Source organism: Tamandua tetradactyla, chromosome 25 (assembly GCF_023851605.1).
Source record: "Tamandua tetradactyla isolate mTamTet1 chromosome 25, mTamTet1.pri, whole genome shotgun sequence".
NCBI lineage: Eukaryota > Metazoa > Chordata > Mammalia > Pilosa > Myrmecophagidae > Tamandua > Tamandua tetradactyla.
In genome coordinates this window covers 15241158-15255584 of record NC_135351.1, presented here as the reverse complement: position 1 = coordinate 15255584, position 14427 = coordinate 15241158, and positions in this window count along the sequence as shown.

The window sequence follows — 14427 nt, the reverse complement described above, 5'->3', positions numbered from 1 at the left end:
AATCTCAGTCTATTTTGGCAGATGGAAAAGTAGCTGCAGTATCTTTATTAAAAGAGAAAAAAAGGGGGTTTCAAGGTGAATCATCAAAATACTAGCTTCCACGATTTATGACAAGGGATAAACCAAATCTGCACTTTGGCAGATATAACCTTTTACCCTTTCACGCTTGCCTTAGCACAGTGGCATCCAGGATAATATTCCTGTTTCCACATATTGACTTCAGTGGGTTGTCAATGCTCCAGCATTAGGTTTATTTCTATTGGCTCAAGAATCTGTTGGAAGTTCCTAACTACTGTTCTTTTGAATTACCTCAGTTCTTCTCTGCAATAACAGATTGGGTCAAGTTCAAGAGTCAAGCTAAACATACATAACCTTGGAATGATGAAGTGGACTGTACATTCAGAGCATCAGACTCTCACCTGGACATATCTTGGTTGGTCTATGACTCTGTGTTAGGGTTCTCCAGGAAAACAGAACCAACTGGGTGGGCCACAGTGGCTCAGCAGGGGAATGCTTGCCTGCCATGCCAGAGGACCCGGGTTCATTTCCTGGTGCCTGCCCATGTTAAAAAAAAACAGAACCAACTGTTGTACGTGTGTGTGTGTGTGTGTGTGTGTGTGTGTGTGAATATTAAGAGATTTATGAGAATTAGCAAGTCCAAATTCCACAGAGCAGATTGCAAATTGGGAACTCCAATGAAGGTGAAGTCAAATTCCCCAGGAGAAGTTGACTGAGTGAAGTAGAGACAGAAATTTCCCTTTCGGACTTTTTGAATCCTCAGTTCTGGCTTTCAGACCTTCAAATGATTGATTCAGGAGACTCCCCTCGTTGCTGAGGAAAATCTCCCTTGTTGATCATAGATCAACAATCAGCTGTAGATGTAATCAACTGGCTATAGATGCAAATCCATCTACAAAACACCCCCAAAGTAACAACTAGTCTAGTGCTTGCTTGACCGAAGAATTGAGCAACACAACCTGGCCAAAGGGACATGAAATTAACCATCACACTGATCAAGCTGCCATCAATGTGGTTTGATGCTTAACATTAACTATATAGCTGTATATATATCCTAATGAAATCACGTTTGTACCTGTACATGATACATCATTTCAAACTCATTCAGCATTGAACAGCATTTTAATTAAAAGAATCTTTGCTGCAAATGAAAACAAATTTGTGTAAATTTCTAACATTGCAGAGTAAGATATGAGATAACCAAAAGGTAAAGAATTAAGCTGTGGATTCTTCCAATACAGACTTAAGACCAGAGGGTGGCCTAAAGTTATTTCCGTATTCAAATGGAAATTTTAATGAATGGAAATAAATGGTGTTTATGAAATACAGGAAACGCTGGATATGCTTCTAATTTTTCACACCAAAACATCTATTTATAATCACTTGTTAAGAAATTTGGAAAACAATAGCAATTGTGGAGAACCTGACAATTAGAGCAAATCTGTAGGTGATTATTAAATACCTTGTATAAATAGATGCACTTTTCTCTAAAAATATTGAATGATATAATTATAGTTTATAAAAATAAGGACTCTTCTCAATCAATGAGGATTTGAGTTTGTGATTCACTGGAGTGTGTATAGGCTAAGAAAAGTGTATTATTTCAATCTAAAATGCATATAATTCAGCCTATCCAATGATGGCCTGGGAGCTAAAAGAGAGAATGATGGCCTGGGAGCTAAAAGAGAATATGGGTGAAAATACAAAGGATTTAAGTATATTGTCTAAATAGGCTTAAAATCTCTGTGACCTTGGGCAAATCACTCAGCTATTCTAAGCCTCAGCTTCCTTAACTAAGAAGGAGAATGATAGTATGCTGACCTCCTGGTGTTAATAAAGGGATTTAGTGGGGAAAAAAACATAATAAACTGCCTTATGTATTGCCTGGCTATTTTAGTTTGTTAAAGCTGCCAGAATGCAATACACCAGAAACAGCAGAAATAGAATGGCTCTTTTTTTTTTGGCATGGGCAGGCACTGGGAAGCGAACAGAATGGCTTTTAAAAACGGAATTTATTAAGTTGCAAGTTTATAGTTCTAAGGTCATGAAAATGTCCAATTTAAGGCACCCAGAGAAAGATAACTTGACTCCAAAGAAAGGGGCCAATGACGTTCAAGTTTTCTCTCCTGGCTCCTCATTTCATAAAGATGCCCCACAGGTGTTTTCTTTCTGCATCTCCAAATGTCTCTGTCAAGTGTTGGTTCTAAAGCTCTTTCCAAAATAGTTTCCTCTTAAAGGGCTCCAGTAAGCACCCCCATCTTCCATGGGTGGAGACACATCTCTATGGAAACAATCTAGTCAAAAGTTCCCACTCACAATTGGGAGGGTCACATCTCCATGGAAACAATCAAAAAGATCCAACCTGGTAATACTGAGTGAAGATTAAAGTGCGTGGCTTTTCTGGGGTACACGACCGTTTCAAACCGGCCCCCTGGCACACAGAAAGTGGTTAATATATTTAAATAATTATTATTACTTCACAAACACTTTTCAATAGCTTGAGTGTCTATTGATGTTGATGTAAAGCTTACTGAAATTTTATATTTCTTAGAAATGCTTCTTTGTCTTTGTAAAAAAAAAAAAACTCATGTCAAGCTATTTAGCTTCCTGTCTTAAGCTTTGTTTTATTGCATGAGTATATCTGAATATGTATGCTTTCCTCCTTAAAGCAATTCAACATTACTTAAAAGTCACATGTTACAAGTATTATATGAACACATGAATAGATTTCCGGTTTTTTTTTTCCTTTTTGCATGGGCAGGCACTGGGAATCGAACCCGGGTCTCTGGCATGGTAGGCAAGAACTGTGCCTGCTGAGCCACCGTGGCCGACCCAGATTTCCATTTTAAGGCATTAAAACCTTACGTATAAGTAATACTATAAGGGGAAACAGTTATCTTCAGGCAACAACAGCAATGCATAGGAACAATAGCAACAGTAATTACGGTAACAGTTTCGGCCTGGTGCTGCTCCTGCTAAATCCCTTTCGTGCTAGATCCCCAAGGAGGAGGAGAAATGAGTTATCCAATCGGTAGGTAGCAGCCATTGGCCCGTATTTTTAAATTAGGCAGAGCCAGTCTATTAAAAAGCTAAGAGACTGAAGAACCAGTGCTATCATCCTCCTTTCTGATTCTGACCAATGGGAGGTTATGTAGAAGCAAACGCCCATTTGGATGGGCTGAACCGAGGCGTACCCTGGTGGGGAAGAGGCTGCGTGTGTATGTTGGGGGGAGTTATCCCTAGGGTTTGGGGGGAGGCCAGCAGCCAGACTGCAGCAGGCCCATTTGCTTGTGAACCTGAGCCACCAGCCCCATCACAGCCTTTGTCAGTCATAAAGCTGACCTTTTGGCCTCCATCCACATGTTAATTTGTTCTAAATTTGGGTATTATTTGTTGACCCCATAAAACTCAACCACCCTCTGATTCCTCAGACCCCAAATCCTCAGCTCTAGGCTGGTGACGTTGGTGACGTCCGGTGCTATGAGCTGCATATTTTGTTCCATAACCTTCCCTTGCTTTTACATTCTGATGATGAATCCATACACAAACACTATATTCGTTTATGTTTCTGTGAACATTTTGGGGGGGTTGCATGGGCTGGGAATCGAACACGGGTCTCCCACATGACTGGCAAGCATTCTACCACTGACCCCCCCCCACCCGTGCGCCTATTTCTATGAATTCTTAATATAAATTGTATCATATTGCATGCATTTTTCTGCCACTCCTTATTTTTTTTATCTCAAGGTATGTCTTGGAGATGTATTGTATTCACATTGTTAGATGTTGATCTAATGCTTTCCTTTTACTTGGTATTCATAGAAGGAAAGTACTGTAGTTTATTTAGGTGTTACTTTTATTGAAGGACATTTAGGTATTTCAATTCTTCCTTACGTCTCCTTGGCACTTGATTGTCTAGCATTGATAAGGACAAGGGGGGATTACTGGAACACGACTCTGCATTTTTAGTTCTAATGAATACTGCTCAATTGTCCTCTCCAATGACTCCATCAACTCAGATTTCTGCCAGCCCTGTCTGAGGGCACTGCTTCCTCCAAAGCCCATCCGCAGTAGAGGTGATTAGATTTTTAATATTTACCAATCTGATTCCTGAAAACCTCAGTTTTATTTGCATTTTCCTAATTTCTGGTGAAGGTATATATTTTTCATATATGTTTTGGTCATTTGTATTTTCTCTACTATGTTCAAAAGGTTATTCTTACTCTTTTGAACAGTTTTTTACTGGGGTTGTTAAGTGCTGTCTTACTGGCTATTAAAATATGTCTGGATGGGAAGTCTGTGCTAGATATACAAGGCAAAAGGATTTTCCTAATCTCAGTTGTCTTTTTAACATTTTCATGTTTTGTGAACTAAATGTGAAACATCACAGTTTCACATTTTGATGATTTTGGAATTTATGAGCTTTCATGATTTTTGTGTTCTGTTTCCTGCTTAAAACCCCTTTCCTACTTCAGTGTCATAAAGATGGCATCCTATATTTTTTCTAGTACATTTATAGTTTTCCTCTTTATATTTCTACCTTGAAGTCTTACCTTAAGCATTTCAAATTAAAGTAAAAAAATATAAATCCAACATACTAAATTCAGTTAAACATTGTTTATAAATTTAAATTCTTTTATTTAATATTATAAGCGCAAATTTTATGTGTCTAATTCCCTCAAACACTTCAAGTATAGGAGACTTTTACAAATTAAAAATAAAATTGCTAGATGCAAAAATTCTCCCTATCATCTAGTATATTAGAAAGACACATTGTAGTGTGGAGTCAAAAGTTCAGAGTATAAAAGAATGCTTGATTGTCAGCCATCATCCTCTGGTTTCAAATTTCTAACTTTGGTATCTCCAAGATAACAGAAATAAGTGTAATAGTAATAATAATAAAAGAACGTTGATCGAACTTTTATTACAGGCCAGGCCCTTTCCTAAGCACCATACAGGCACATCTCATTTTTTTGTGAGATTAAAAAACGAAATGACTTTAAGTTAAGAAACCTTGTAGACAGAGGCGGAAGGACATAAACTCAGGGAGCATGTCTCCAGAACCTATGAAGGTGGCCACTTTGTATCTTTCTCAAAGAATGCAGGGTATTTACTCTTTGCACATCAATTTCCACATTTCCAAAATGAGGAGACAGAATGAATTTTTCAAATTTCCTTGTAACATCTAAAATTTCTATGATTCTTAAAAACATACCTGTTATTATATAGCATTAAAAAAAAAAGCAGACCAGTCATTTACATTATTTTAACAGAGAGAAAGCATATTTATTTAGGTTTTGACTTATATATTAAAACTAGTCATTTTATTTTAGAATAAAACTATACTCCCTTAGATAAACTTATTAAATTTTAGTCAGCATTGATTACAACAAACAAAATTCACTTAAAAATACAGCACAGCTGTTATGGACTGAATGCGTCCCCCAGAAAGATATGTGAAAGTTCTCCTCACCAGTACCATAAGATAAGATCTTATTTGGAAAAAGGGTCATTACAGAAGGAATTAGGGAAGTTAAAATATTATCATAGCCAGCCATCAATTTGATGGCTTTGGATGGAATGTATGTATATATCTCAATAAAATTGCATTTTGAAAAAATGACCTTTACAAAAGGAGAGGGAGGGCCCTTAATCTAATATGAAGAGGAAATTTGGACACAGAGAGACGGGGGGAGAATGTCATATGATGACAGAAGCAGCAAGACACTACCAGAAACCGGGAGAGGGTCCACGGGACAGATTCTTCTCTACAGACTTCAGGGGGGGAGCCTGGCCCCTCTGATGCCTTGATTTCAGGCTTCTCGTCTCCAGCACTGGGAGACATTACATTCCTGTTGTTTTAAGTCATTCAGTTTGTCATACTTGTGATGGCAGTACTAGGAAACTAAGTACTAAGACAAGAGTCAAGAATTTAAAAATATAAAAGCAGATTACCTAGAATTAAACCATATACTTCTCTAGCAACTGTTTCCAATCGCTGCCTAACTACCTCATTCAGATATCCTCCCCTTCATGGTGAAGTTGCCAGGCAATGGGGAGCAGCAACAATTCCAGCAGAGACAAGAGATGTGGAAGGTGCCAGCCTGAATCTGCACCGCAGGCTCATCATCATAGCGGGGTTTAAGAATCCCCTGGCTGTGTCTCTGGGCAAACCTTTGCTCTGTGGAGGATGCTCCCCTCCATGCCCATTCCTTGCTAGGTTCAAACCCTTGTACCTCCTTATCTGTAAAGTGGGGATAAAACAGGCAACCACAGGAGGCGTGGGGAGATATGTACCTGTCTTCCACAATTATGCTTTCTTGCCTGCAAATAGCACAGTGCTGTGCCAGGGAATGGCCCACCTTCTCTTTGATAATAGGCAGGAATAGCCTCACTTTTTCAAACTTTTAGAAAGAAATGTCCATTTAACCTGTCAGAGACATCCTTTTTAGTTTATTCATTCTGCTTCTTCTGCCTTCTGTTTTTTTTTCTGCAAACACTTAAAAAACATTCTAAAGCAAAGCACAGCTCTGAAAAACAGGGTTTAAGTGTTTTTCTTTTTTTAAAATAACATAGCTACTGATAAAAATCTGATCATGGCCTTATAGGTGGCATTGCAATGCAAGTTATTTGTTGGATGAATTTTAGTGTAGCTGAGATATCAGGATTTAAGGGATGATTTTGATTGCCGAGTCATTATATAGATATTCCTTTTTGCTTTCTAGTATACTGGAGTAAATAGAGGGAAATATCTGAAATCTCTAAATTATAATCCAGCTGCCCTGATCACTGATGATGACTGTAGCCTTTATCTTCTACCCCTATGATGTAAAAACTTGTGACTAACCTTCATTTGTACTCGGTTATCCAGTTTTTCAAGTTTAGAGTCTAGTAACCACTAGAGACAGCCCCTAATGTTTATTAATGAAGGGTTTTGGGTCAGCCCAGAACTAACCCACCCCAAATCCAAAGTTATCTTGATAATCAAGACTGGATCTAACCAAAATAGGCCTGCCTGACATTCATAGTAGCTTAGACTTTAGCCTACAATCACCTATACCTCATTCTGCCATTTTCTTACATAGTCCTGTGACTAAGCATGTAATCAATCTGTGCATGCTCAATAATTAGAGCCCCTCTAATTATATCATGTGGGGCCACTGTGCTCATTATCCTAAACCCTGCCCGTTTTATTCTCTAATAAAACTATCAGAATTACTGTAATTCGGAAAGACAGATTTGGGGCCACTAGGCCGTCTGCTCTCCTACTACATGCCTAGTAATAAATTCTTTCTCTCTTTGAAAACCCAGGAATTGGTTATTTGAGCACTTTGGGCAAAAGAACACGCCCTTTGTCCGGTAAACATTAGCACCTGTCCTACTGCAAAGTATTCAAAATTACTGAAAAAAAAATCTAATAATTCATGCTAACATTTATTCGGGAATTACTATGTACCATGAATCGTTAACTACTGTCCCTACTCTCTTCTTTAAATCTTCACACAGTCCACTGGGGTGGGTGCTTACTTTTGCCCTCATTTGCAGATGAGAAACTGAGGCTAGAATCTAAATAATTTGACCATTAGCAAGTAAGTTGTGGAGCTAGGATTTGTATTTAAGCAATCTGTTCTTAAGCACTGTTACTTATTTCCATATGTAATATTTAAAAGTATGAACCCAAAATTAAGCTTCTGTTTTGATTTGACAGATAAAATATAAAACATCAGTATCATCTATAACAATATTGTTGCAATGTAGATTACGTATCTTGAAATATGTTTTGCAAATCCATTCTCTCTTGTCTATATACTCCAGTTGGTCATAAATTTGTGAGACAATTTACAACAGTTAGGGGTTGTGCTGTTTTGTATCCCGATCCAATCTTGTAGGGGCAGCCATGTTCTATAATTCTGATTCAGTATTGTGGCGTGGAACATTTGATTAGATTGTTTCCATAGAAATTGACCCACTCAATTTTGGTTTGCAACCTTTTTGATTAGATAACTTCCATAGTGATGTGATACACTCAATTGTGGGTGTGACCTTTTAATTAGATGGGGATGTGACCCCACCCATTCAAGTTGGTTCTTGATTAGTTTACGGCAGTCTTTTAAAAGGGGAGACAGTTTGGAGAAAACAGACTTGCTTGACAGGCAACAGAGACTTAGACTTTTGGAGATGCTTGGAGTGCCAACAGAGAGAGCAGATGCCTAGATACAGGTGTTTGAGATGCAGAGTCCAGCAGATGTCACCATGTGCCTTCCCATGAGATGCTAAGCAAGCCAGAACCCAGAGTTTTGTCCCAGAAGAGTTATGTGAGGGCCCAAAGACACTCAGAGAGGAAACAACTGGCATCAGAAGGTGGAAGCAATGGAACTGGGAAAAAGGACCAGCAGACAATAGTCATGTGTCTTCCCATGTGTCAGACATTGACCTTTCTTAAGCAAAGATATCTTTCTCTGGATACCTTAGTTTGGACATTTTTATGGCCCTAGAACTGTAAACTTGTAACTTAATAAATTCCCTTTATAAAAGCCATTCCATTCCTGGTATATTGCATTCCAGCAGCATTAGCAAACTAAAACAGGGGTACAGACTATGGTCACTAAAATGAGCCTTGGATAGAGATTGAATTAAAGTTCATGAATACCACAGTCCAGGCAAGATTCAAGTGACCCCTAACTACGGGCTGAATTAAAATGTACAGGTTTTACACAGCAAATAAAGGTTGCTGAAGAAAGAGTTATGTAAACAGCTACAGTGAAAACAACAGCAACCAAAGCTTTAAGTTCCTCAGAGAAACAATAATGAAAGTTTGCATTAAATATTTTCTCTATTTCCAGCTGAAATGCTAAAGAATGTGTAAATCTGCCTACGGCAGAAACTTTAAATGTTTTGATGCCTGAATCTGTTTTGTCTTCCAAATCTCTTTTTTTGAAGGATTTGGAAAATGACAACAAAGCGCCCTCAGGAATTTGTTTAGTCACAAAACAAAACAAACAAAACATTTTCCAGAATAGGTTGTTGTGGTCCATGTGTCAATTCTGATCTTTATCTCCATTTAAAAAGTCTTAAAGAACTGACCTGGAGGGCTACTTAACCATCAAAGAGGATTGATGTACCAGGTACTGGACATTTTCAACTATTTCCAACAGAAAAATAATGATTTTATTTTTCTCCTTGTAGATTAGTTTTTGAGGTTCAATTTCTTTTGTCAGCATTATGAATTCAAAAGTTTGGAACCCCCTTGGAGACTATGAAATGATGTAAGCTATTTGTTCAGAAGAATTAACAAACTTTTAATGAAAGCTGGATCTTTCAATAAATAATTTCTAGGATTATATGTGATTTTATTATAAACAAGCAGACTCTTTATGCATGAAACTGTAAACTATTTATAGCAAATTGAGTTGACTGTTGAAGTAACCAAAAATCTTTATTGTGCCATGTGTAGAGGTATTCCTAAATAACTCAATTCAAATGTATCAAAGGATACAACTTCTGCATCAAAACCAGTCTTAGCATTTGACCCTACAGGGCAAAATAAACCTTGCTATTACCAAAGAAACTAAACATTCCTGGCTAATTGACTGATCACAAAGCTGGCTTTTCTTTCCATGACTGAACTTGAGGAATGTAAAGCCTTGTTATCTTTCACCTAACATGGTTTTCTTAGATCTCATTTAGCAACAATCAGAGGTAAATAACTAAAAATGTGGAAGATGTCTTGTGTCAAACTAAACCAAATGCATAATCATGTCTATTGTCTTCATTAAATATCCTTTTTAAACCCACTAAGGGAGGGACATCATAAAAGATATCTAATTATTCGCTTCTTTATTCCTGAAACCAAAAGTAATAATAATTAGAAGGGGGGAATAAAAGGGTTAGGTCCACTCTAGTGGCTTCTATTGGTTAATTCTGAGGTATAGATTCATTTTCTTTCCTTTTATTACTTTTGTAAATAGAGTTTATAAATATCTCCATTCCCTTCTGAAGTCCTATCTTTATATATTTTTAAATTAAAAAGCAGTACACTTTGATGCCCCTCTCATAGGAGAAATAAGTTTTAAAAATTATCCTCTATCAAAATGTTGGAAAATTGCTTTATTTCTTTTAGGACATACAAACTCAGGCTTTATAAAATTATGATATGCTGTGCTCTAACCATGTCTATTCCCTAAATAATATGAAGCCATGTTTAAATTTCCTCTGTTCAATCTAACTTTTATCATCATAGCACTGAAACATGTAACAAAGACATTTTTCTAAATAGCAATTCATAACTGACACCTGATACACTCTGGAAATCTATTTGTTCTATGCTTGATTAGAATAGTCACTTTAGATTGCCATTTATCTCCTGCTATTTAAATTAAATGTTTCCTTGCTAAATATTTTTATGGCTCCTCTTACAATAAGCAACTATGAGAAAGGACATCACAAAAGGTGATAAAAATCTATTATCTATAAAACCATTCATGGAACTGTACATAATCATTTCAGTAGAAAATTTAAATGGAATGCTTTATGAATGCTAAGTAGACTTTCACCTAAGAAGGAATATGATACACCCAATTACCTCAAATAATCCCTGAAAAGCAGCCTGGCATAGGAGAAAAGATGGACCTAGTGTTAAATCCAGCTTCACTATTTAACTAGCTTTGTAACCCTGAGTAATTCTTTCAACCATAAAATGGGAATCACATCAGATAGTATTTGTTGTCATTGTTAGAGTGAGAAATAACGCATTACATGGAATATGCCTTGTTCATAATCTACTCTACTGTTATCATACCAACAGAGCATGACCTGCATACAATCTAGTAAGAATACCTGGTTCGTTTAAGTAAGAAAATGTACTGAATTCTGAAAACTGATTTATTATATCCCTCTAATCCAGGAATTTTTTGTATTTATTTGGTGTTTCATAATAATTACCTAAAAGTGTTATTTCTTTCCAAAACTAGGTATCTGGTTTGGGTGGTAGGAAAAGTAAATTAAAAACTCACCTAAGTCCTTAACTTAAGTTCTTCCATCGTTAACCCAACAGGCAGTCCCCACCTCTGTCTGATAACGCCAATGGCCTCAAAAGGATAATTCTAAGGAAACCCTGAGGCATTATGGAATGAAACAGCCCTGCCATCTCAGAGAGAGGGGGATGGCAGGAGGACACATACTGAACATTGTATAATTAAAACTGCTTGTGTGGTACAGTTTAATTTTTCAATACAACTGCCATGGCTTTTGGTTTCCTATTCACATCTGTTTTATATTCAGCCCATCTTCCCAGGTAGTCAAATCTTGGATCTTGAACCTCAATCTATTTAGGCCATCAACTAATGTCATCTATGGTTTTACTGAGTCCACCAGTTGAAAAGATATTGTGACCAGCTTGGTAATGGTTAACTTGGGTTTGCTTTCTAGCCTCCCAGCATTACTTCTCTCTCCTCCTCACCTTTGCTGTCCTGTTATTGACCCACCATCCTCTCCCCGTCATAAATTATTAATACAATAAAGAAATGGGCATGAAGAAAGCCCTTTGAATCCAAGGTCTGTGTTCCTTTCTTTACACTACTCTGATCCATAGGGTGTCCCTTCAACGTGAAGAGCCAACACAGCACTCTGTCCTTAAATCTAGCCCTTGTTCTCGACAGTATCATCATGACTTTACCAGATGTCCTGCTAAATTCCAAATACATTGTTTACTTCCTCTGTCTCCATCTCCATGCTTCCTGCACCTTTGCTTACATGCAGCGCTGTTGCATCGTGCAATGCTGGTGTCATATTCCATCTCAGGGCCAGGGGACAAGGTTTCATAACATTTGTGAGATGCAGCCCCCCCCCCACTCCCCTTGCCTGCAAAATCGGCAGACTAATATCAGCTTGGAAAGATTAAATGATATTATAAATGGTGCACAGTAGGGATAAATAATGGCTCTCCTTCATACTCCTTCTGTCTCTAATAGCCTTCCCATCTACCCTCTCTGCTTAACCAAGTTTTTTCCGGGCCATGCTTAAATGCCATATTCTCAATCAGTCATTCCCTGATCACTCAGCCAGGAGCTCCCATTTGTACTACTGCTGCGCCTGGTTGTACCACCTTTATGTCACTCGAGATATGTTGCATCTTCTACTTAACTCCTCTCCTGCAGGGCAGACAACATATAATTTGCATTTGCATCACTCCCCTATGCCAAAGTGCTTTCTACCTTGCTGGTGCTAAATAATTATCTGTTGAAGGTCTGAATGAATCTTGTACTTGGCATGAATTTAAGTAACAGCATTCACCTCAGATGGTTTCCTTCCACCACTTGGCATCATTTCTAATCTAAAGGCCCAAATCCTGTAGCAGTGATCCCCAACATACACAAATCATTCTTTACTGAAGAAGACATAACTTTCTTAATTCTCACAATGTTTGAGTCAGTGGTTTCCAAGCTGTATATGGTCTCATGTCATTCTCTATACTTCCTAAGCTTAAACTGGATGTTCCTTAGGGGTAGAAAGTGTGCCTTCTAATTCTCTTGTATCTTGTAAAGTATTTTAGTTAGTTGGGACTTAAATCATTACTGGATTTCAGTGGCCTGAGAGTCTTCTTCCAGCCCAAACTTTATTCAGAGGACTGTGAATGCTTGGGACATGTTATGTCACTGGCTTAATTTTTATGCCTACTGTGCCTTGCACAGAACATTGCACAGGCAGTTTTAGATGAACTGTGCATGTGTGTGCAAGGAACTAAACACTCAAGTAGCACATTTGTAAAGTAAATGCCTCGTGATTTTTGGATTATATAATTTGTAGAGAAAAGTATTTTCTTATTTCTGCTTTATATGTGTCCTCTCTATTCTTTTTTGGTAATGAGAGCAGGGAGTTACCGTCATTAAAATGTTATAAATACATATCCAAGAGCCTTCTTTGATTATTAAATAGATAATTCTCCAAAGTCATGGGAGGTCAGGTTGGGAGAAGATTCCCATTCCAAGGAGATTTAGCGCCTTGTATTTAGAACTTTTAGCTGGTTTTTGAGATAAAATTACTCTAATAAAAGTCACCTTTTAGGATTGCTTAAAATTGAGGTTAAAAACAGAAAAATCAAGAAGAGCATTGATATTATACTTTGACCTATGAAATATTAACTATCTCGACAGTCTTTCTGGAAAAATATGATCATACTCCATAATCCTTGTTATATGCCATTGTCAAGGATTAGCTAATGAGAAGAGTATTATTTCTACTATTTCTGTGAAAAGAAAGTCATGGTTGTATTGTGAAATTAAAAGGAGAAGCAAAAACCTCTATATTAATAATAGTCTCTGTTAAAAAGCCTTCTGAAAGAAATAATTATTGCTGTGAACTAGATTTTTGGGAATGAAAATAAATTCTTTGAATGTCCTTGATTTAAGTTAACTCAATAAATTTTCAGAAAGCAGATATAATAACCTTTGAAAACGAGAAAAATCACCTTTGCATCTTCGGTTACATCCAACACTTATGATGGTGACACTGCAGTGAATTCATAAAAAGCTGATACTGAAATTGTTTCACATTATGCTTTTCGTCTTTTGTGCCAATAATTCATCAAATAGGCCTGCTACATAGCTGTGCTCTAGTCCTGTACTAACTTTTTTTTTTAATGGCTGTACAATAGAATAAAAGTCAAATATAGTTTCACCAGTTCTCTGAATTGCATTATTTGCAAGTCCTTTGTATTTTGGAACATCAAAGGAATGGTTCTTTTCAGGGAAGGATGACTTTGGAGAAACAGTATCATAATTAAGTACGGTAATTCCTTATGTGCTTTATTCATTTCAAAATATAATGGCTCAGATTTTGGTAATGTTTCCTATTTAGCTGCATATTTCAAATACTAGCACAATATTTTAAAAGAAATATTAAAGTCGCTAATATCTAAAATACGTGCATAATATAGTGAATCCTGAAAAGTCAAGCATAATAAACTTAAGGTATATTACAGCTGTAAGGACCCAGGACCCGGGCACCACTCATTTCTCCATTTTGAGAGCAAGTCACTCAGCCACATCCGTCGGCAGGTCAAAAGTTAAAGGTCAAAGGATGCACAACCTCCCCCTCCCCTAATCACCATTGATAAGCAATTCTCGCTGGATTCTGCCAACTCTCGTGAGAATCCACTGTAACCAAGTATCAACGAGAGTGTGCTGAACCTCATAATTGCCACCTTCGCATTCCTCCCTCTGTTGGTTTAGGGTGAGATGGAGACTTCCACTTCCCAGTGGGCTGCTGTTGTGTAGAATTATTCTCCTGTTCCTTAATTTCAACTAAAACTCATGAGTAATTTTCTGTCTGGCATCTTCTTTGGTCTCGGGATTGTGCTGGGTTGGAACAACAGAGTTATGAAATTTTCCAAACATTTAGGCTCTGGTTAAA